We start from the raw sequence: 24724 nt of genomic DNA on the forward strand, positions 1-24724 counted from the left end.
CAAAATATACATTGGAAGCTTAGTTCCTGGAGGCGAAGCACAGAGAGTGGTTTGAACTGTGATGCAATAGAAGAATCAACTGATGATGTAACTGGTCTGTGCTTATATAAACAAGAAATCTACGCAGCTTTAGGCTAACGTCAGGTTTTTATGAAGATGATCACAGTTATGGGTGAACTAATCAAGTTCCATGGCCCACCTATTTCCCTCATCATTCCTACTTTTTTGAGAGATCCAAGTTGGTTCACTAAATTACTCTCTTCATTTGAAAAAAGCTGACACTCAAAAAGGCTTTGAAAGTATTTAAGTAGCTTATTTTTTCCCTTTGGAGGAAGCTTCACGTCTTCCATTTATTCATTTAATCCGTCTTTCCATTGCACCCAAGGGCAAAGTGTCATTTCTGTGTGCTTCAGTAATTTTGTACAGCACACAAAGAACAAACAAATATCAAGTGACTGAAGTCAAAGAGGATTTCATGCAGGAAGCTATGTTTCCTTTTCTCCCCATACATTTTTAATAGAGATTTTTTTGATTGTAAGGTAGCAAGTAGACTTTTGCCCTGGATTTTATAAACGTGTTTATAACTGCAGTGGATACAAACCATAGGTCAAAAACGGAATACGCTATTTTTTTTCAACAATTGGTAGGCAGTGGTTTGAGAAGTACCTGGATGCAGCAAATGAACTACCTAGCAAATCAAAAGGATCTTCCATTTCAGTGTTACAAATTATTATCTTAGATAAATTCTGTAGTCACTTCTCAATATTGTCTTAAAGTCTGGTACTGCCCCACACAAGGAAGTAGGATTTTAAAATGATATGCTATTTCTAGAGGCTTAAAACAAAGCTTTAATCTGTTATTAACTGACGTCATGTTTCTGATAAACTAGACAATATGCTATTTGACAAGAAGCTACAAAGCATTTTTAATGAAATAACAGAATTTAGCATGATGAATATTTTAGTAGGATGCCATGCGGTCAAAAATAGGTCTTGGGAGATTTAGAATATTCAAATTATATATAACTCAGTCTTCTGAAGAGTTTGTTTATAGAATTTAATGATCACTGGTACTATTTAACCAAAATAAAAACCAAAATGAAGTAGTTCATTTAGGAAAAAGGAAATTGTAATAATTAAAAAGTACAAATCATATATATTTTACTGCACAGAAGATATAAACAATTTTTATGAGAAAGTCTAGTATCATTTAGGGTAAGTAGTCCAGATTAAGTATACCCAGATTGGCTTTATCTGGATTTAACAGATGACTTAACTATTTATTGAACGTTGTCATATTCTGACAAATAGAATGGTTCTCTGGTATACTGTATGCATCTAAATTAGAAATCAAGAGAAAAATTATACATTAATATTTGTAATTCTTATCAGATATACATAACAGCTTATTCTTATAATGAATTTGTATATTTAGGCAGAACTAGAAAATGTCTATGAGCAAAACAAATTCTGGAGCTGGATTTTTAGCAGCTGTCAACACTGAGGGCAGGACTTTGATTTTGGCTTACTATGAAGAACTCGATCAGTTTTACAATTTAGGTCAGAATTCAGTTTCTTATGTTTGAAGTCAGAATTACCTTTCTGATATTATCTGCTGGTATCTCAGATTAAAAATAAATAAAATTACACATTTGTGACAAAATAGCTTTGCAACATTAGCTGATTATTAATCCAAACATTGATGTAAAGATCTAGAGCAAACAGTTCAGCCAAACTGAATCAACAGTAACTAATAGTATAGCCAAGATTTCTTGGTGCCCAGAAGCTTCCCTCTAGATCTTTTTGGTAAGGGAGCCAGACCAGGAACATGATCTTTAATTTTTAATATTCTTAAGCTATCTTTGCAGCTCTCAGCACTACTGTGCCATTTTAGGTGTCTATATACCTGGCTTAATGAACATATAGTGATGCCTCTGTATAAAGGTTTTCCCACCTGCTTTTCAAGCTATAGCCACTGTATATTTTTGTGAGCTCCCAGGTTACTTTTCCAGAAAGCTGCAGTCTTTGCATATCTGTATTCTCACATAAGCTTTTCTGCTCTCAGGGCTGATGAATTTTTTCCCCATTCCACTGTATTTTTAATTGTCCTGGTTAGAGATGTCAGCCAAGAAGCAGTTTTCAGTTTACCTTACATTTTGTATTTAGAGTACTTGTCATTTTAATTCAGCCTAGAAGAAAGCCATTAGAATAGGCTTTTATAAATACTAATATGGCCTGTGCTGACCCTTTCTATGGTAGCAAACATTACCAATAAGGCGATAACTCTGCCATACATCAAACATGAGCTGTCTAGAGATTATGGTTCATTTGTCACAGTGAGCAAGGAAAAATCATTTCAAATTACTTTTTGAGGTGGGGAATCAGGAAAGCACAGACATTCAAAGTGGTTGTTTTGAAAGAAAAGGTCTCTGACTGTGATGGCACAGTATGAAGAAATGGAGAACTGGATAAGGAGTGAAAGGGATTAAAAACAACCTCCATGATTAAATGTGCCTAACCCTGTGGGGGAATCAGCCTCATTCATCTGATTCTGATTAAAAGGTATACGTAGCTTGAAGATGACCAACTTCTGATTGTGTTGTAAGAGAACATAAATTGTAGTTGAGTCAATTTAATTGTACGATATGGTGCTAACATACTTGAAAAGTACTAGCTGATTTCTTCACCAGCTTAAGGATTTGAAGAGAAAAATGAGCAGGGTGCTCTACTGCTCACTGGAAGACAATCTGGAAGCATAAAACAGGTATAATGAGAACATTTGCAGAATTTCTATTACTTGGTTTTGAAACCCATAACACTAAAAGTGATTTTATGCTTTTGAGATGTGCATGCATCTCTGCAGCTCTCAGCACATGCATGTGTCTTCGCAGCTCTCAGCAGAAAATATGTCTGGAGTAACAGCATTTAACATCAAACTTTAGTTCCAATACGATGGAAAACATTGAAATTCTGTTACTCTAGCAACATACAGTGGTAAATATGGTACACATAAAGTGGGAGATGGCCATGTTGCAATCAATATAAATAGCTAAATGAAGAAAAGGTACTTCTGAATACTCCATTTTGTAGTTGGCAGTGTATAGCAGAAGATAAAAAAGCGGGGGGGGGGGGGCAGATTCTCACAGCCTAAACACTTAAACTAATGTTGATTCAAGGAGAAAACTCAATAGGTCATCTTCAAATACGGTTAGTGGTCTAGAAACAGTCACTGGAAGGATAGGAAAGGATGAAAATCAGTGCAGGCTTCAGGGTATTATTTTGCAGGGATGAAGCAGAAGTGTCAGTGTCAAAAGGCACACCTACACATAAAATGTCTCTAGCTTCTTGACTTAAAAATGTCTAAGCCACAAATTTATGGAATTAGATATCAATTTTGATTAGGTAGAATTGCTACGATAACTCTTCACTGGATCTCTTAATAGAGTGACTTCACATAGGCTTGCATGTCGTGTTGTTACAAAATGCTTTTTGTGGCAGTCTGTACATTGATCTGCAGGGTTTGTAGTTTTCCCGTGAAGTACTGCAGATTTGCATATTCCTCATTTTTCAGTCAGAATTTAATGTGTGAATTCACAGCAGATTTAGTGGAAGGGGGGAAGCATAGCCACTTGTTAAGCTTGGCTCTCTCTCAGCTCCTCGCAGCGCCTCAGGCGAGCTTAGTAGCCTATCACACGGTGCAGGAATCCTTTCACCTCCAAAGGGAAAACCAGTGTGAGTCTAAAGGCTTGCAACAGAGAGGAGAGAGCCCACTGTCAGAGACTTGGGAGCCTGCTTTTATTTCAGCACCATCATGTGGATTTAAGAGAGCAATTTCATGACTGGCAGAGAAAACCTGACTTCATACTTGGTCCTCAGTAGTAGAGCAGCTTGGGCAGGATATGTGGAGGAGTTTAAGTAACTAAATAAAAACTTAAGAGAAACTACAAATATTCACCAACAGCCTCATTCTTGAGAAGGCTTTCTTATATTTCTAGTTTAAACACAAGATGTCTCTGTGAAAGGAAAAGATGCGGCATACTGCTTTTGACTCCCAGTGGTGTTAGCATTGTCACCTCTGGTGGCTGGCCTGGCCTGCAGCCAGTGAGCCTCTTTTCTGTCCTGGGCCCTTTCTCCTCTCAGACTGTGACAGTGTTGGGCAAACCTGGGGTGGGAGGGAGGCTGAGCACTGTTTCATCCTCCCCAGCCTGTTGTGGGTGGTCTGTTCCCTGATGCCTTCAGTGCCTGATGAAAAATAGTAGTCATTCTTGTTGTTAACGGCTGCCCCCCTCATCTTATAGCTGGCCAGTTTGTTGGAAATGTGCTTCATGGTTAGTAGTGGGCTTAACTGAATGGCCTTCCTCTGAAATTAAGAATGATAATATATTCAGACAGGTTTTTGATCCACTTCTCATTACATCTAAGAGGACCGTCACTGGAGCTTATTAGGGGTAAAGGCAAATGTATGCCTCTTCTACAAACGATGTAAAAATGTCAAATTTTGTCACACTTCTCAGCCCACATCTCGTGCAGGTAGAGAGATTTCGAGGGTCCCTCTCCTGCACAGAATTTAAGAAACAAATGGGACTTTCAAGATAGGCCAAGTCAGGACTTCAGTTCTTGAAGAATTCTGATAAAAGACTATCTCCTATTTTTAGTTGCATGATTAAGAATCAACAAATAGCATCTGGTAGTTTTAAGTGAATAATGTTATTTCCTTCCTCCTCATATCCTTTTCATTATTATTTGGACAAAATCATATATACTGCCTATGGTACAAATATATTTAAGAGGTTTCAATTAATTAACCTACAGGAGACATATCCAGACCTATCTAAAGAATTTTAGAAACTTAAATCATATTGAATTCATGCTCTAATTTTTTGTCTACTTTTGAAATTTATACTGTCATGAGATATTAGAGAGTGAATTGTCTTGTTCATACAAAAAATGAGAATATATTAAAAATCTGATCAGAAAAGAAAGGGGCAAAAAGGATGATTTCAATGTGTTTACTACTGTACTGCCATTATTGTACTGCCAATGCCATAAAACCTCTTACTAGAAATTATTGCATCCTTTTTCAAGTCTAATTATGGAACACCTTGCTACACCTGAGAAAGATATATTGGGGCACTGATTCAGATCACTTATCATCAGATTTGAAAATCTTAATGTAATGAGGCCAGTTTGCTGTTCCAAATTGCTTCCAGTCAATATTCTGTGATTTTAATTTAGGAATGCCACAGGGATTCATCCTACTCTCATATTATTTCTGATCTATCACAGTGTTTACTGGTGGGTGGCTGTCATTTGTTGACATGACGTTGTTTTATATGGGTCTGCTGATGTTATGCAACTACTTAGCAGTTATATTGTCAAAGGAGAAATGATAAAAGAATTGTAAGAATTGTTTATTATGACCCTTTCTTTTGCATAAAAATCTTTCTGTTGCTTTTCTTCCTCATCCTGTAACAGTTTTCTGGAATCATGTCACATTTTGTCTCTTAGAATGTATATGCTTTTTTGCCTATATCACTTCACAAGAGTAACTGAGATTTGAACAGTTAACATTTTTCAACAGCTTTTTTGACAGTTTTTAGAAGTACTGCAGTATATGCTTACATTAAAATGGGAATGGCTGTAAAATCTCTAATACCATGTTGGTAAGAAATGTTCAGTTTGTAATGCTCACCTTTCACATACAAAAGCAAAAATTCATGATAAAAACCTTATTGATGAAATTCACTGGTGAATTGCATATTGAAGGGGTACATGGCCTCAGGGAGTTAAAGTGAGATGAACTTTCAATAGAGCAGCAGACAGCTGTGGTAAAAGTGTCTGGTCAGTCAGTGTACCCAAAACTGTTCCTGGAGTAATGCAGTGAAAGCATAGCAGTGAATAAAGCCCGGGATGGAATTTCCCACATTGCTGAATTGCTGAGTTTATAAGCAATGAAATAATTTTCATCTCTTTGCGTGTTCATAATCCTTATGCGTATCAAAAATGTGAACTGCAATTTAAGTAGAGCAACTGTCGACACTTGAAACAGTGGAAAGAGGGATGCCTCTGGCCTGGCTAGAATTTATATGAAGGCAATTGTTAGGTATTCACCTATTCACACATGGACCAGATGCTTGAACATACATAGCTGATACATTTATTATCTAGATATATAACTGCAGTTTCTATACACAGTATGCATGTCTTTTCAAAGGAAGACTTAGACATTGACATATGACAGCACCTAGGTTGTTGTCTTCCAGTAATGACTTTATATCTCTTTCACAGAATCAACAATATACTGTCTTCATTTTTTGTGCCTCAGGAATTTCAGGTGCAATATAACATTTGTTCAGCTGTGCTTGCTATCTTTAAAGTGCATTAGCATACACTAAGAAGGCAAAGTGACTGGAACAGAAATGAATAATTGTAGTAATGACTAGCTGTTATTCCTGTTTATTCTGAGGGGTATTCTAATTAGCTGTTAAGGAAATGGCTACTTCCTACATTGCTGTCACCCACATTAATTCCTGGAGTGGAAAGCATTTGATTTAATATTGAATGCTTCACTTCGCCCAGAAAGAATGTCAACTGGCTGTGTTAGTGTCATTTCCAGTACATACGGTCGTGTGACCGTAAACCTGTTTATTACTACTGCTGCTGCAGCCAGGCTGTGGCAATTTCCAGAACAGTCTTAAAATGCTCTGTGCCACAGATAAACGGCCAAGTTGTCATTCCTCTGTGCTGTGAGTTAGGAATATATCCACCTTTTCTCCTCCTGTTTTTTCCAGGTCGTGGGCTCAACTTTAGTTCAGGGAGCAACAAGAATGTCCTTTAGAATCTATGAAAAAATAGCTTTCTGGCAGACCCTTTTTGGATGACTGTGAATAATGGTGTTAGCTTCTCAGTATGAAATAAGGACACTGTTAGTAAAGTGGATCAGTAAAGAATTACAGCAGTATATAGGCAGAAGTCTTTTGACAAGAGAGGTAAGGTAAAATGGCATAGAAGGAGAGGCTGGCCATTGAACTGGGAGTGTATCGAAATCTGAGGTGTCCAAGCAAGAATACTCACGTCAAATGAGATACATCATGGATCAGTCTCTCACAGTTAAGAGCTAACACATATTTCAGTATGATTTTATAAAGTATGTTTATCCATGACTGATAAGTTTATGTTGGAAGATGTGGTGATGAAAATCAACAGCGTGATAAAATGGTGCATGTTCTTTTCTTGCAAGTCTTTATTGTTTTTAATCACCCTTCACTAGGCGATTCCATTTTTCTGTAGATTTGATGGCATGGTTTTCTGAAATGCTCTACCTTTTTCTTGTTCATTTTGGGGTCCATGGAGAATATGGTTTTAACATTTGCATAAAAAGCAAGAGGAGTTTTTCATCTCTGTTTTTATCTGACATGAAACATTAAGCTTTTGCAAGTTTTCCAAGTTTCTCAGATCTTTTTTAATCCATGTGAACTAGATACGTCCTTTTTGGTGATAGGAATATAAGCGAAGTTTGGTGCTTGGAGACATGCAGCCTTCACCTCATCTTTCTTCTGTTAATATTACTTACTTTTTATATGAATTGTTTCAATTATTTGTTGTTTTGGAGTGATTTTTCATGGAACTTTTAACAAGAGGGGAAGAAGTGACACTGGAGCATCTCAGCTGAAGTACTATCTATTTCTGGTTCTGGGCACTGCATCCTTCAAGAAAGATTAGGACCTGTAGGATAGAATTCAGAAGAGAGCAAGTGAAATGATTGGAGTCTAGAAAACTGATTATTGGAAAGAAAAGCTTCTTTAATAATGGTTGTTTAGGAAAATAAAAAAGAGGAGAGATATAATAATCTTTACTTAACCAAGAGAATGCTACAAAGAGGAAAGGAAATATTTATTTTTCAATTCCGTAGTAGGTGTGACAAAAACTAATAGGCTTACTTTTCAGCAAGGAAGATTCAGAAGTATGTAAGTATATTCTGTCCTGGTTTTGGTAGGAGAATTGATAAGATGACCATCTGCCGTTCATCTCAGCTCTATTTTTCTATGATTTTTCTGTGATTATAAGGGAAGAAGAGGCAAAGCAGAATCAGAAAGACAGCTTCTAAGGAATGAGTTTAGAAAAAGCAGTTAGTTCTCTGAGGAAGATGTTTATTTGAAAGCCATATTTTTGCTAAGCAGGAAATCTCTGTGAGGCCCTGTAAGTTTCATTTTTAAGAATTAACACTGCAAAATTACCCTAAAAAATTAAGTTAGAAGTGAAAAATCTGGTTTATGGAATTGTTTGGGATACTTTATCGTTTCCGGCAATGTTAGGTTAATAAGTTCTGCGGTTCAGCAATATGCCAATACTGAGTCTCTAGTTAGCTGGTGGGGAGATTCACATTTGACATATGCAGCTGAGTTGTCAGTTTACAGTAAAAGAGCCAGGCAGGTCATATTTCCATGTATTAATTTAGATCTGACATCTCATTTATACCTGGGAAAGGCTATTAGAAAATATTAGAACATAAGTAATGCTGGCACAGCAGGATTTTCAAAAAGAGATTATGTTGACTTTCTTCCCACAAAGTTAGCAAATAAATGCACCTAATATTAGAAATCTCTGTGATATATATAGGAACATACTGTACCAGATATGCATTATCCAGCCATTGTTTTTCTCCCCAGGAAAAAAAACAAGACCTACTATGTGCCAGCAGTAATGAAACTGCTTCCAGTAAGACTAATCATGTGCTAATTTAGATAAAATTTCTGTGCATACTCAGATATGAAATATTTCAACTATGTTTATTTATACCAGTAGAACTCAGCATTACAAGCATCTCTGAACACCGTCCATTAAGAAATCCTAACATTTAGTGTGACTTGCTTTTACTGCCCATCTCAGCTCTAGCAGTAAATTCAGATGACTTTCAATCTTTTCAGTCTGTGTATGTGCTTTTAGATGCTTCTGTCATGCCATGGAGGTGGTGAGGTTATTTGTTTTACCAAGAAAAACCAAAAAAATCTGATGTTTTGACCATCCTTTGGATTACTAAAGGCCAGGTTTTGAGAGTCTCCATGTGGTTTCCTCCAGTGGATTTGAATGACGCTGTGCTGCTCCACTCCAGCCGCCATTATGGATCTCTTGTAAGAAAGCAACGAACTAGGAGAAAGGCAAGGCTCTCCATAGTTTCATACCCTGTCAGAAGACCATAGAATGTGAAGACAAGTGCAAAATGAATTTCTGTTTGCTATTTTGAATCTTTTAGATTCATCTCGAGCCTGCATGGGATGATGGAGAAGAAGTCATGGAGTGGGGGATACAGGATTAAATGGTGTTGGTAGGAAGTCTCCAGTCCCCTGAGCTCACCTGGTAGATCTGTTCCTTAATAAAAGAAAAATGTGTTCTGTTGCAATATGATATTTATGAATGCATAAAATTGCACAGTAGGCACTATTTAAAAATTTTTCCCTACTACTTTAGTAGCTGCTTTAGTGTTTTCTTGCAACAATTGTGATTGTTCTCCATTCTAAGTACGCAGAAATTTAAAATACCAGAAATGTTAAGGAAAAAAAAAAAAGTAAAGGCAGAGGTCTTTTCAGTGTATTTGAGCAGGAATAAACATCAGTTCATTTATTACCGAAAAAAGGGGTGAAGTGACATGTGTCTTCCAATTTGAGTTTTGCCCACTCAAAGTAGAAATATGTGTTATCAGTGATAACTCCTGGCATAATACCTGTTTTTATCAAGCAACTATATAAGCTTTAGATAAAGCAAAAGATAGTCACAGTAGACCTATCGTTGCTTAAATATGTAAAGTCAGCATGATCAACTCCAGATGTTCACAAACATTTGTCAAGCTCCAGAAATCCTTGACCTAAATAATGTATGTTTCTTTTTGTTTGTCTTCCACTTTCTGAGTTTTTATGACTCCCCTGGATCTTGTTTTAACACAGTTGAGGGTACACTGTTTTATTTTAATTCAAAGAGTGGGATTATCATATTCTTTGTCACATAATGTAGAATATAACTGCAGTGCTAATGCAAACTGGACTATCTTTTTTCTGGATGTGCTGAGGTGGTACTGCTTGAAGAAAGTCTTGTGTCTAGTAATTGGAACATGTACAGTTAATTTGCAATTCATGCAAAAATGTCTTGGAGCTGATGGCTTGATTCATGAAAGAGGATGACAAATGCGATATGAATAAATATAGGACTATGTTTCTTTTAAAAAGATGAATTAATTACTCCTCCTTTAGAGAGGAAAAATCTGTCTAAAGGGGGAGTAATTAACTTGGACAAATGAATGCTCTTTGGGAAAAGAAAATCCTTCCTAAAATTGGTAAATCACATATTTTACTTCTAAACTAGCAAATTCGTAACAAACTCACTTTAATCATTTTTAGAACTCCACCATCTCTCATTAAAAGCCAGGTCATAGCAGAAATCCAGACAATCTGATACATCTTCCATTTGTCCAGCAGAAAACACTGAAACGTGGTATTTGTATGGAGGGGTTAGGGTGGTAAATTCAGTACTGATGGCAGAGAAAAAAGCTGAGAAGCTAGAAATTGCTTAGGGAGAAGTCACTTCAGTCTAGCACACATCTGTGCAGAGAGCAGATAAAATATTTTTATAGATATAGGAGTTTGTATATTGTACTTTTCTGCAGGGAGAAATGGGAGATTTGGTATGTCATCAAACAACATGATGAAACTTTTATTTCAAAGGAAGAAAATATTTATTGATGAAAAGGAAAATTGAAAAAATTAGACTTAAAATCAGGCTAAAGGGCTGAGAAACAGAGCTGCTGTCTCTTAAAATTCTTCCAGCCGCTTTGAAGATGTTAGTCCAGTGTTATGAACTCTCTACTTCTCTGACAAGATGAGCAAACAATAATTACACTGTTGGGGGATTCTACAAACATTGGATCCAATTTTCTTCCTATGTTTACTTTATATCAAAGTAGTTCCTGTCAGCCCTGGAAGTCACTTCTGACTTACCCTCCTGTGCATGAGAAAATGAGATATCATTTCTGAAGATACCCTTAAAGCACAACAAGTCTACAGAAATAGAAGGCCTGGTGAATTCCACCCGAGAGTTGGCATGATTGATCACTTTGATGTGTGTTAACTTACTTTGAAATACCCTCAGAACTGACAGCTCAAAATCCAATTTAATGCTTTCAGTGCTTTAGGTTCCTTCTAACTAAACATCCCTGTTGAGTCTCTTAGGACATGCCCTTAAAAACATTTATTGCTGATTCTATCCTAACATGACATAACATTCACTATTACTAAATTTAGTTTCATATAAAAATTTAAAACCATTCAATTATAGTAAAAGTTAAAATCACATCATAAAATGAAATATTATGGTAATATAAAGTACATAGTTTATATGCCTACAGAAACTGTAGATATTCTAACAATTCTCCTGTTTCAGATATTCTAGCAGAAATGAATTCTAAAGACTTTTTAATCTGTCATTATTCTAATACTATGAAAAGGCTACACCAATATTTTTAAGTCTAGCTTTACCCTTAGAAGTAGCTCTCAAGGTAGCTTTGTGGTGGCCCATGTTTATTGTGTCTCACAACTTCTGTATCAAGTGTTTTCATTTTGCAGGTAAAAACTGCAAGTTAAACTGCTGCAGTCTCTTTTTCCTGCAAGTCAGGTGGAATTCCTTTCATTTCTAGTTATTATCACAAATAATAAAGGTTTACAGGACAAATAATGGCTCATTTATGCAATGCAAGACTGTTATTTACCCATTGTGCAATGAAATCCCTCTTAGGAGAAGGGAGAAGCTTGTATTTCTATGGGAAAGACTATGTATTTTTTTAAAGTGTTAATGATTATTTAAAAACATTAGAAAAGTATTCTTAGTGAAATTATAATCTGATTTGCTTTTAAAACCAAACAAATGTATTTTGAGTCTCCTTAGTAAATGTACTTCACAGTTGTGAAAGGTAAAATGAAAGTACTCTGCTTTGGGGTAAAAAAAGAGTAGTTTATGTGCCACTGATTGTGGCTTGGACATTCAGATTTCCATCATTTAATATTCTCAGTTCTTCGCATTTAGTTCATATACAGTATGATGATGAACACAACTGCCAGATCACAGGAATTTTTCTGAACCAGAACAACTGCGGAAGAGATGCAGACAGTCCTTGTTATTACGCTGCAGTGTAAAAAGATACATTTGATAGGAAGCCCATAAATCAAGAATTTCATGTCCAGCTCTCCTCCTAATTGCTGTTAATATTTCCATTTCCTTCACATTACACATGGTTCATATTGCTGCCTTTGATGGTACCTTTCGATGGTTCGTTTTCACAAATGAAATATTGGAGAGCTTCTTCAAGGTCACTTTAAGCAGAGCTGGGAACAGACTTCGATATCTATCACGTTGGCATTGAGTGTCATCTGCTTTGCGGTCTTTCAACAAGATTATGGCAAATAATTTTTAATATTGTAAAACATTTGCACTTCAAAGTGAATTTGGATGGTGTAATAATGTTCACTTTTATATTTTCAGTTAAAAAAAGCTATTACTCTGCAAACAGCTCTGTATTCATCTGAATGTGTATACTCAGAGCCCCTTATGGGACATTTTGCCCATTTCTTGTAAGCAGGACATCTGCTGATGTAAGCTTCAAAAATGTCAGAATTTGAGTCAATAAGCTTGTCTTTCAGACAATAGATGTCATTCTTAAAGGTGTAACTTAAGCACTGAAAGGACATGGGATGTCTCAAGACATTTCTAGTTATCCATAAAGGCATTGGCTTACAGATCCACAGTCTGAATCCTGCCCAGCTCAGCAGGTTTTAAGTGCTGTTTCTGTCTAAGAGATATTTGGACTTTTTAGAAGATTACTTTTTGGTGAATTTGAGTTCCACTTCATCACACCAGGTGCTTTGTTTGCTCTTCAGTACAACAGTGTCTCTGACCATTTGCAGGTGCACTGCCCAGCATAATGGGATCCTGATTTTATAGGCAGAGCTCATACAGCTGGAGACAAAGCTAAACTGACTGCACTTGTGTGAGGAGTGGCAATCTGTTTATTATTACATTCATATCTGAAATGAGGTGAAGAATTAGAAGATAGATAAAAGAAGTATACCTTGGTCTTCCTTAAACTCTTTGTAAAACTCGGGTTTTGGGTCTGACATGATTTACAGCTTTCTGTCTTGGCCGTACCTTATTGAAATACACACACACACACGGAAGTGGCCAAGTTCAAAGTGGCTACAATTGATAACATAGGCATTTGGTATACCAGTGCTTCCCAGAGTTAGCTCAATCTGATGTTATTCTTTTCTTGTATTACATTGGGCCCTAATCCGTCTTTCAGATTACCTTTGGCAATTAACTGAAGTGGGTAATTCAGGAGCTCAACTGCCCTCTGTTTCCCATATAATCAATAAAGACAAAGCATTGTTTTTGCATAGTAGGTAACTAAATTTATATATGTTTAATTCAACCTTTAGAGCTCTACAGTCCCTATTAGAACCAAGCCCAGTGGGTGGCTTTCCCCTATTCACACAAGAAAAATACAAGAATGTGAACCAGAGCCCAAATATCCTGAGGTCCAGGCCATGGTGTGTTACAAAACAATTCTTCACCTTTCACAAGGGCACTTCACCACTGCAGATAGGAAACTGCAAAACATCAGATGAGTAAGATTAACAGCCTACAGTGGCATTTATGGCCATGTCCTGGATTAAAATTGGCAGCATACAGTGGAGAGGCCACCAAGATGATGAGGGGGCTGAAACACATGATGTACAAGGAGAGATCGAGAGCTTGGTTTGCTCTATGTTGCTCAGGAGAGAATGGGAGGATCTTGCTCTCTTCAGCTACCTAATAGAAGTTATAGAGATGGCCAAGCCTGACTCTTCTTGGAGGTGCACCATGATGGGACGAGAAGTGACAAGCACAAATTGCATGGAGGGAGAATCCAGTGGGTATTAGGAAAAATAATTTACAGTTAGTTGATCAAACACTGGAGCAGGTCACCAAGAGATGTTGTGGAATCTCCATCTTTGGAGATGATCAAACCTTGGCTGGACAAGGCCCTGAGCAACTCGATCTTACTTTGAGTTTGGCTTTAACTTTGAAGTCAGCCTTGCTTTGGCAGTGGGTTGAGCCAGATGACTTCCAGAGGTGCGTGCCAACCTAAATTATGCTGTGGTTCTGTCTCCCAGCATAGCCTGAGTTGGCATAGCATGGCTGGACAGCAGACAAAAAGGAATTGCTGTAATACAGCACATCCTTGCCTTTGCTCCCCCTTGCACCACTGCCTCATGCAGGCCTTGGGCTCTCAAGACTTTTTTTTAAGTGTAGCTAGGAAGAGCACATGTCACTTGAGCCACAGCATCCTTCTGCTGCTCCTGTGACACTGTCAGCACTGTGGTACAGTGATTATTATTCCGCACTTGTGCAACAGGACTAAATATAGGAATCAATGCCTTTGAATTCATCATAGGAACTTTGATCTTTCTGTTTGAAAGTACTTCAATAGTTTCTTAAAAAACAACTAGACAAAAATGCCTCAGTCTGGAAGACAGCAGTTGTTGAGGCACTTCTAAAATGCACATGTTAATAAAAAGGGAAGTAAAACTGTGGGCCTTTGTGTTAATCTGCATTAGGCAATTACAGAGCTGTTATAAGAGCAATGTATTACAGAGATATTAACTGAAGATACTCGAAATGTTTATGAGGAATGCTTCACTGTGTTCATATGTGACATGGCAACATGCTGATGTTAGTACAGATAAATACTTTTAAAAAGTCAGGGAAAAGTGAATATGCTTGCAGAGCAGCAGATGTTTGGACGTTTACCACTGATATCAAGCAACTAATTGCATTTAAAAGCAGGATTCCAAATTCTGTGCTGCTATATAGTGAGTAGAAACAGCTACAGAATTTGGCCCACGATCTTCAGGAAAAATAAAACACCAGTATAAGTAATTTTTTTTTGTATAAGCAGTTCAATGAAGTTCTGATTTCTTTTCCTATTATGCCACCAGATTTTACAACAAATGTGTAGTTCTCCAAGTTATTGTCCACACGGTAGTCCTGCCTTCAGTGTGTGTGCTTTCTGTTTGCTGGAGAAAAAGGAGATAAGGATGGGGCAGCTAACTTGAAAGCCTCCATTTGTACTTCTTTCAGTCTTTAGAATAGAGAACAGAGAGGTTGCACTTCAAAGGCTAGATGAATTTGATTAATATTATTCAGCCACAGCATAGAATTACATCAGTAACGTGTTCCAAGATGCATCGTTACATTTAGTGTGACTAGGCTGCAGAAAATACAAGAAGACCTTAAGATAAATAACCCTTCGTTCTCCCTGAGCACACCTGTCAGCAGAAGAATGTTTAAAGGCCTCTGCCCTGAAATGCAGGGTCTGTGTGCTTGACAAATCACGTGGCAAATCTGCTTTTTAAGACAATGCAGTCTTTGATTTCTGCTCCAAATATCTTGCCATGTCAAACTGGGAGGTTTGGATTTGAGCTCCATTGTAAATGTTTAGGGCTAATCTAAACAAGCTGAGTGCTGAAGCTGACTGGGACAGATGCACATAATGTATGTACATACATACATACATACAAAATTGCACCGATTGGACTTTTTAATGTTTTACAACAATGACAAGATGGACTTTTATTCATTTTAGTCCTAGGAGTGTAATTAATTATTTTTTTAATGTTGTAAAGTGTTTATGCAAGTTCTTTATGATGTGAGCATAAAGAAGCATCTTAGACTTTGTAGCAAGAAAATAAACTTTTCCAGATGCCCTGAAACCTACACAAGAAGGGATGAGAATTAGTGTAAGAATTATGTGTTCCATGTGGGTACACAGCACAATATGTTTAAGGGAATTTAGAAGAGGTGCACATGGAAAAGTAGTTAATACCTACGGATAGTATCATTGGCTTGATGTGTTTCATAGATTTACTTAATTAGTTTCATAAAAAATGAGATAAACCTGGAAAATGTGAGGTACAATGCTCCATCCTTTCTGTGAAAGCACGTAATTATAAAGAGAAGTTTGCTTTTTTGTATTAATTTTCAACAGACTTTGTTTTCCAGATTTAATTTTATATTAATTTGGTTGTGAAATAATCAGCAGTTGAGGAAGTGACTGTACTGGCCATCAGGCCACCAGTCTGCAGGGAAAAATCAGGAAAGTTGAAACTGAATCATTAGTGCTGCATTATGTTTGCAGCTCTTTGTATTAAAGGAGAATGTTTTAATGATGACCTGATTCTGGCAGCATACCAGCTTTACACTGCTTTCTACTAGTGGAGCTCAAAATCATTTCTACTAGTGGAGCTCAAAATCAAGCAAAACCAAAACCAAAAGATACAGATTTCTTAACTTTTCCCATTTAAAAAACTGGAGACTATTTTCTGTCTCATGCACAAACCAACACAGGCTGGATTCAGTTGCCTAAACCTAGACATCTATTGCCTTTTTAGACACTGTAAGGTATCCTGCCATTTCTCCAATAGGGTACGGTTCAGCTCCCAGTCCTAATTCGTATCCCATGCAAATGTCTCAGAAACTGTAGGTGTTTAGACAGGAAACTGCCTATGTTTCAGTATCTGAATTCTGGCTGTTACTACAACTTGGAAGGTCTTTTTGCTAATGCACCAAACTGGATTTTCACTGCAGGCATTTTTTTTACTTCAGGCAAATTCCTTCCCATATTTTGGGGGGTTTGCTATATTTCTGTAAATGGACATAATATTTCCTTGCTCTTCCTGTTCATCTGTCTTGACTAGTTCAACTGGAAGATTCTTGTGATGAGATCTCAGGCCAGCACTTACCACAATTTATCTCTGATTTCAAGTGGGAGTCTCCTGTGCCTAAGTAGTACAAATAATAGTAAATCAGTGGAAAACTGGTTAAGAGTTTGGGAAAGGAGCTCTTTGCTCAGATATTTGTAATTGAAGGTCTTGGGATTTAAACTGCCCTAAACCATAAATGACATTACACCATACGAAGGAGTTGTATGTGATAACGGATAGTAATGCTGTTAAGAAACTGTATGTCAGAGACTTTCATAATGGAAATGGTTTCATATTATGTGGAACTATACAAGCAGTCTTGTACTTAAATTAATACAACTTGAAGTTTCTAGTAAAGGCAATTTTTAATTGGATAAAGGGAATGCTGAGTGGTCTTAGTGGTACTGGGCATTTTAACTGTACTATCTTCATTGAAAGCACTTTATGTATTTGTATGATTTCCTTTGAATGGGGATGGTAGCCTTAAGCAAAAAAAAAAATAAAATAAAATAAAATAAAAACAGAAAACAGAAATGGCCTGCTTATTTTACTAATATTTAATTGTCTATGGATTTCAGTGCAATTGTCAGATTACAGGAGTTGTGCAGAAAGAACAGTCTTTGTGTCAGCTCGACAGTGACACTTCCATTTTGGAAAAGGATAAAAAAGGACACGTATTTTTATCAGCCTTGCAAAGTTGTCAAGACAGTTTACCAGGCCATGTGCAAAATCTTTTTGTCTGCATTCTACTATGAGGAAGAAAATGTTGCTTTTCTGTCAGTATCTCAGCCTACTTCTTTGTAAAATGAGCCTTAAAAATTGTCACTTAGCTTATAGGTGTTTTGAGGAAATACTCACATACAGAAGGAAAACATGTTAAGATTCTCAGATGAAAAATGCTGTATTTATCTTCTTAATTATTGTCAGTGCTCTAATCAGCAAGATCTTGTATTTGAGCTGTGACCTTGAGGTTAAGCCATACTAATTATCAGTCTTTGAAAAATGCTAATTAACCCAGCCAACCATTAAATTGTTTAGATTACATTTGATAGTATTTCATTAATATAAAATATAAACTCAGAATTTGTTAATGTCCAAAATGCAATTTAAATTGAGCAGCCACTCCTAGATAATGTTTCAGGGTTCCAAAAATTTTTTTCTTGCTAATGAAGACATTTCTGATATCCTTTGGAAATTGTTTAGTAAATAAAATTAAAATCCAAATTCAGGAGAATACTTAGGCACTGCCTTAATTTAACTTCCATATTTTCAAATACACGCTTGCTTAATGCATTTACTAAATAGTGGTCAGTGTTGAACTCCCATCCAGAACTGACTGACAATAAGTTAAAACAATTGATGTACGAGCTTGTGGACACCCTGTATCAGAGAAGACAACCACAGTGTTCTCCTCTGAAGATTTCTTGCTAAGACCTGGTATTGGGGATGTCCTCAGGCAGTATTTGTGAAAGGAAAGGAGATCTGATGTGAGACATCCTGCTGTCCAGACAGCCTAGCTGTCCAGGCTGTACCTTACAGGACTGTGCTGTGAGGGGTAGCCTCAGAGGTACTGCAGTTTGGGCATCTGCCCGACACAGTCTAAAGAGCACTGAGGGATTTGGGACATATCCCAGCCAGAATTCAGCTGACCAGAAGGTGGATTAAAACCAGTTTTATTCCCACCTTTCAGTGGGATGTGTGTTCTGTTCCTGTACCACATGATGGGGTGGTACAGAACCCTCTTGGTTTAAGTATATGTAACAGGAAGGAGAAATTATTGGAAGTGCTTGTCCTAACATGTAATAATGTGCTGTGCCTTCTTGAAGGGGGCTGTGTGCCTTTACAGCTTTTTAGCACAAAACCTTGATGTTCAGTTTCCACCTGCTATTTGTTTGATGTGTGTCCTTCAGTGCAGGCGCCTGTGTTGATGGCAAGCTGCGTTCCTTACAGCGTGCTGCATGTGTGGCCTTCCTTAGGCAGCAGTAGCTCCCAGAGCTAACCAGAGACCATCTCTGTTTCGTTTCCCAAAGACCATCACAACTTAGCAGTTTTATAAAAGTGACCTGTCTTCTCTCAACTAGAAAGTATATCATTTACTAAATAAACTCTATTCTAGAAGTAGATAAGTGGTGTATTTTGCTGGCACAGAAGACTATCATATTAATTTAAAATTGCTGGAGGAAGTGGTTCATTATTTGGACTGTGACAGATTGCTAAGAAGCTTTTTTGTTGGGGCTGTGAGAAAGAAACATTTTCCTTAAACCTCCAGGAGCTAGCCACATCATTTTAGGTAGCCCTCCCCACTGCAGTTGAGAGTGACCTTGCAGCTATCTTCAACTAAAAAGCCCGGTTCATACAAGGCAGCCTGACTCTTTGTGGACACCTCCCTCCTGGTAGCCTTTCTCAAAAAAAACGGAGGTACCTGAATATGGTAGGCTTCCTAGCTATATCATTAAAGAGAGACATCCATCTGCTTTTTTCTTCTGGTCACCATAGTCCCTGCGTTAGAGATGAGCAGGAGTTAGGACACGAGACCTCAAGCTGTCAGCTCAGTGCCAGACTCGTGTCCGGGGCTGCGTAGGGGTGGAGGCCAGTGGACGATATGGTTGAAGACCCTTTAGCTAAGCAGGACTTGCTGCAGCATCTCTCAAGCAGGCGTGCTGACTCTGCAGTCCAAACACTGAAATTGTGGCTGCTGTGCCCTGACCAAGCGAGAAGTGTCTGCCTCTCCGCAGAGCTGACGGACAAACTTAACTAGGCCTTTCATAATTAAGGGATGAAAACATCACATCCCTAGACATAGCTATTAGCAGCTTTTATAGTGTCAAGTAAGTCAGAGGTGCGATGGCAACGTGACAAACTGTGAAAATGTCTTTAGCCCATAGTGCAGTAGGACTGTACATGGGAGTGCTGGAATGAAGGTTAGTGCCTGAATGGGGACTGAGGAATGTGATGTTAGATAGAATATTTCATCTTAGATCAGGTGGCGTAAGTATCCTTAGGAGACAATCGGTTCCTGCATTGTCTACATTACCATAAACTATCACTATCTCAATAATACCATACCCACAGATACAGTTTTCATCCTTCTGGGGCAAACTTATTTGCATTTTTAATTCAGAAGAATCTCATTACTCTTACCCCGAAGACAGAATAATGCTAAAACAAGATAAACAAAGAAGACCTTCAGCCCTTTTGCAGTAAATGTTATTTTTACTGTTGTTTCAAAATGGATTTAATTGAACGGATGAAATTCTGTTTCAGAAGCCCAGTCATGCAGCTAAAAGAAAGTAGAGTGATCCTATATTTGATCATCTTTTTTTTTCTCAGCTAAAACTTGTCAGAAGTGTAATTTTGTTATGACAGTAGCTTTTTTAAATTAAATATCTGCAGCCTGCTCTATCTGCCTAGGCAAGAGCAGCATATTGGAAACTTGCAAATGAAATGAGATAAGACATCATTCAGCAGCAGGAGACAAGCTTGGCAGCAGCATATGAATGGAATGCTGATACTGTACTTGGTGTCCTGAGCAGTAAGAAGGAAACCCAGATTTGGGGGAGTCCAGTAAACCCTTGCAAAAGTCATTGCCTGTAATTACACATATGGTAAATACAATAGTCTGGAAATTCTCACCAGCCTGAAGGCTTTTTTGCATGCTCCCAAACAAATATTGTGGCTCTTCAAGGATGGTTCTTCCATTTTAAGGCAGCTGAATAGCTAGCTAGATATCTAAGTAGACAGCAGCACAGAACTTCTTAACAATTTGATAAAGTTATTAGTTCTGATAGTAACATTGCATAAAAACACTGGGGAGGGGTCTGCTAGCCATTGGTCTTCCTTTTTCTTTATTCTCTTCTGCTGAGATATATGACTATGACTTTACATTCTTATTATAAGTAGCAATATTATTATATGTAACAATATTATTATATAACAACATTACACTGATTACAGCTATACAGCAGTTTATAAATTATAGTATGTCATTCTTACTTTTTGGAGTCTTCTATCTTGAAAAAATAAAATTTGGAAACTTCTGGGCTTTTTGGCTTTTCCAGAGTTAATATTTCAGTAGTGTAAAATAGTGCAAAGTGTCATCTGGTCTGAAGAAAATAGTTCTCTTAAAAAACTAACATAAGGGCTTCACCATTCATGTTCCTCACTGTCCTTCATCTTTTTATAAAATGATGCATTTCAAATTCCAGATCTGACAGCTTACTAGGATCTAGAATTCATCCTGGGTTCTTTCCTTCTTACTCTTCATTATTTTCTCCAAATGTGTACTTTCAGTGATATCTGTGCAAGCCAATTTGATTAGACCTTCCATTCCTTTTCTCCTAAATTATATATAGAGCAAAAGACAAACAGAAATAGCATGAAATCAGTTTCTTTTTAAGCTCTGTAGACCTTGGCTGAGGCAAAGTATTTGCTATGTATTATTTTCATTGGTTGTACTACTGACAAAGAATCACCAGTCTGCAAAGTACTATGGCTATGTTCCTTTCTTCACTCAGCTCATCCCAAACTAGATTTTGTAGTGTGCAGACTTATATCCCTTTAGGTAGGAATATGTTGAATATTCAGTGAGGATGCTGTCTGTTTCTCTGGAGCTGCTGAGATAATTATCATTTTTATATAAATCAGTCTTCATGAAGCTATTTGAAAACTATGCACTTGGCAATCATAAGTGATACAACCTCATGTGCTTAGACCTTTAGGTCTCTCTTGTGGCCATATGCATTTCCCTAGTGGTACTGTTGAAAACTAATGCTTTCTTTTTTTTCCTTGGAACATAGTCCTACATGAAAGTTCCTCTAGTAAGCTGGGAGACCGAGGCCTAATGATTTTGACTAGGATAGGTGTGTAAAGACATTTAACAATTTAAAGCTGAAAAAGGATTTGTATGCTTAAGAGCTTTTCTGGTTTCTTTCCACTCTGTCAGTTGGTCTAATACAAGACAGAATCTGTCTACAAACGCACTGATTGTGCTAAAACATACATCTAAAAATCTACTGTACTTTGAGTTTCTCATTTGATTCCCCCTTTTTTTTATTCAAATTAGATCCAGAGAGAAAACAGTTACTTTAAAATTTGTGCATTATAACCTGCAGTTTCGGTTAAGACCTGGGCTACAGGAGACTGTGTTTGACTCTGTGTTTGTTTTTCTTCTAATACTAGTGTAACATTATATAGTCAGCCTAGGCTGATCATAGATACAAGAGACTTTGATGTGGAAATACAACAGACTGGATGCATTTTAGAATAAGATTTCTGTTAAAGCTCACACTATACAATCATGGATTGGCTCATGAACACCGGGTCAAGGATCAAAGTAAGTTTTAATCAAACATTTTTCTCTTTTGTGGCTCAAAATAGGCCTGGTTGTGGTAGCCTCTTTTTTTTTTCATAAAAAGTCTATTGACATTTGATAAATGATTTTTTGCTTGGCCATTCTGTATCATCACTGTGTATCTCCAACCACAATCATCAGACAGGTGTTTTCTAGACACCTTGATGCCTTGAAGTAAAGCAAACAAAATGTTTACATATTTTGTAAATAACCTTCCCTATATGTGTCTAAAAAGCATCACTACCTTTCAAACAGCATGAGGTAATTAATGTCACTCGCTTTTTGCCCAAGGTGACCTAGTCTTGCATATAAGATTCCTGAGTTACAGGTTAATAATGAATACAACATTGACATTTTTTCATAAAACTACTAAGGATAAAAATTATTCATCAGTAAGTTAGTAGTCCTTGTTACATAATTGGGAACCTTTAAAATATCAAGGGTTTTTTTGTTGTGAATAGGTTTTTAAGATTTATCTCAGCATCACTTAAAGAAAGGCTTAGGATCACAAAACAGGGTACTAGCGATAAAACCAAGAAATTAAGAAGAAAGTAACATTTTTCTAGCACATAAAGAAAATGAACAAGTGTAAACAGTTCTACTGTGTGACAAATGAGTGTTACTTTGATTTTCATTCTACTTTAATACAGAGCAAAACCAGGTCCCATTATTGCCAATTTTTTTCACTTTGTGAAAGCAATACTCGAAGGAAGATGGCTAGTGTGAGGAGTATGTGCTTGCCTTAGACACATAAGTGTTTCTCTAAATTCTGTAACCTTATTAGATAATTCATTTTACTTTCTGGTATTTTGTTCTGGATACAGTAAGTACGGATTCTGCCAGCAGCTTACACACAGTCTTAATATTCTATTGTGTCCAGAAGTTTTCAATATCGGTTGGTGGTTTTATTCGTTCAGCACATAGCTGAATAGAGAGAATAAAATGAAATAACCCTTTGATGGAAAGGACTAAATTAATTGTGGCTTTCAACTTACTTTGAAAGACAAGGTGCAAGGAAGTTAATTTCATGTGTAGGCTGAAGACTTTCTTTGAAATACATTTTCACTTTGTCTACCTACATGCCCTACTTCTAGGTCCATTTCTGCTTCTCTGCCTAATCACTACAGCTATTCAAGGGAAATTCTGAGCTTATGAAACTATCTAATATGATGAGGTCATAACATACCATTTATCATAGAGCCATGAAGGTAGATATTGTAGACTGTACACCTTATACCTATCTTTTTTTTCTCGGATTCTTTGTTTTATTCCATTTTCTGGAATTACTTATCAAGTATCTCAATTTGCTTCTGTACAAGTGAAAAGACTTTTTTTATTTTAGGTAAGTAAGAAAGCAGCATGTTGAGTCTCAATGAATGTTTTTGACCAATACTCTCACACTATTGTTTTACCAAGAAAAAAATTTTTATGTAAAAAAAAGCCTTCTATATGTTACAGCTTATTACCTTTATTCTTTTTGTTTCCTATCTGGACTCTATCCCAGTAGCTCAGAGCATGCATAAAACTAACATAGACTGAAGGTTGTATTAGCATTGGGAAGTTTGTATGCAACTTCAATCTGTAAAAATTATGTGTATACCACTCTATTCCCATGACACTCCCAAGAAAGAAAGCATACTCAGGAAAGATTTGTAAAATGGTTGCACTGGGAGGTGGAACACTATAGCCACCCATCTAAAATTAGCCCAATGCTACCTGTATTGACTTTACTGAAATTTCATTGAATCTACATGCTTTCTGGCTTGGGGAACAGAAAGAAGGCAGTTCCAAACATATAGCCACTTTTAATTAAAACATCCGCTAGTAGAGGCCATTAAAGTAAATTCTCTGAACATAATCCCATTTTCAAGCTAAACTTCACGTTTGGAGAAGAAAAAGGGTGCATTCGGGTTAGGAAGGCAGGGTTGTCCCCGCCATAATAGACTTCTGCATGCAGCAGCTTTCCTTTCAAAGTGGAGTATTCTTTGAATTTAGTTCAGCTCCGCAGTCATTTAAAATCCTTCTCACACCATGCACGATCTGCATCTCCATTGTGGAACTATTGTCTGGAGCTTAAGCGAGCGTGAGTGGCGTGAGTGGCTACAGCAGCATGTTTTCTGTGTTCCTTTACCCACTCAAAGTCTCTCTGTGTTTTTTCTGTGGCAATTTTGTTTTCAATTCTGTGTTCTGCCTTTGATGAGTTGGAGAAAATGTTTTTCCTAGTTGTGGGCACTTCCTCAGTATATTCCCTGTTGTCAAGGTGATATAGCTAAAATGAAGTATGGTCTTGCTGTTGCCAGACTAGGGAGTACATTGAATTCTGATTTGGAGACCTTGCAGCAAATGAAAATAAGCACTGACAAAAACGTATACAAGATGATAGTGATCACAAAATGAATTGCTGTAATTGCTTCCTAATACTGGTTCAGCATTTCTGCCTGGGCTTATTGCGGTCATTATCATCCGATGCAATGTAGGGCAATTAGATGTCTGCAGCAGACAGAGGGGAAGGTGTAAAGGTGGCACACCACCACCTTTACTTCCTCTCCCTTCAGCTGTACCAGACAGACAGTGATCCAGTCTGCTGACTT

General features: G+C 37.2%; 1 protein-coding gene across 1 annotated transcript in view; it reads left to right on the forward strand.

The window, feature by feature from the left end:
• Nucleotides 1–24724, forward strand: part of DLGAP1 (DLG associated protein 1) — a 410611-nt gene that overhangs the window by 182487 nt on the left and 203400 nt on the right. The gene's annotated exons all lie outside the window — the stretch shown is intronic.

The sequence above is a fragment of the Dromaius novaehollandiae genome, chromosome 2, assembly GCF_036370855.1.
Source record: "Dromaius novaehollandiae isolate bDroNov1 chromosome 2, bDroNov1.hap1, whole genome shotgun sequence".
NCBI classification, from domain to species: domain Eukaryota; kingdom Metazoa; phylum Chordata; class Aves; order Casuariiformes; family Dromaiidae; genus Dromaius; species Dromaius novaehollandiae.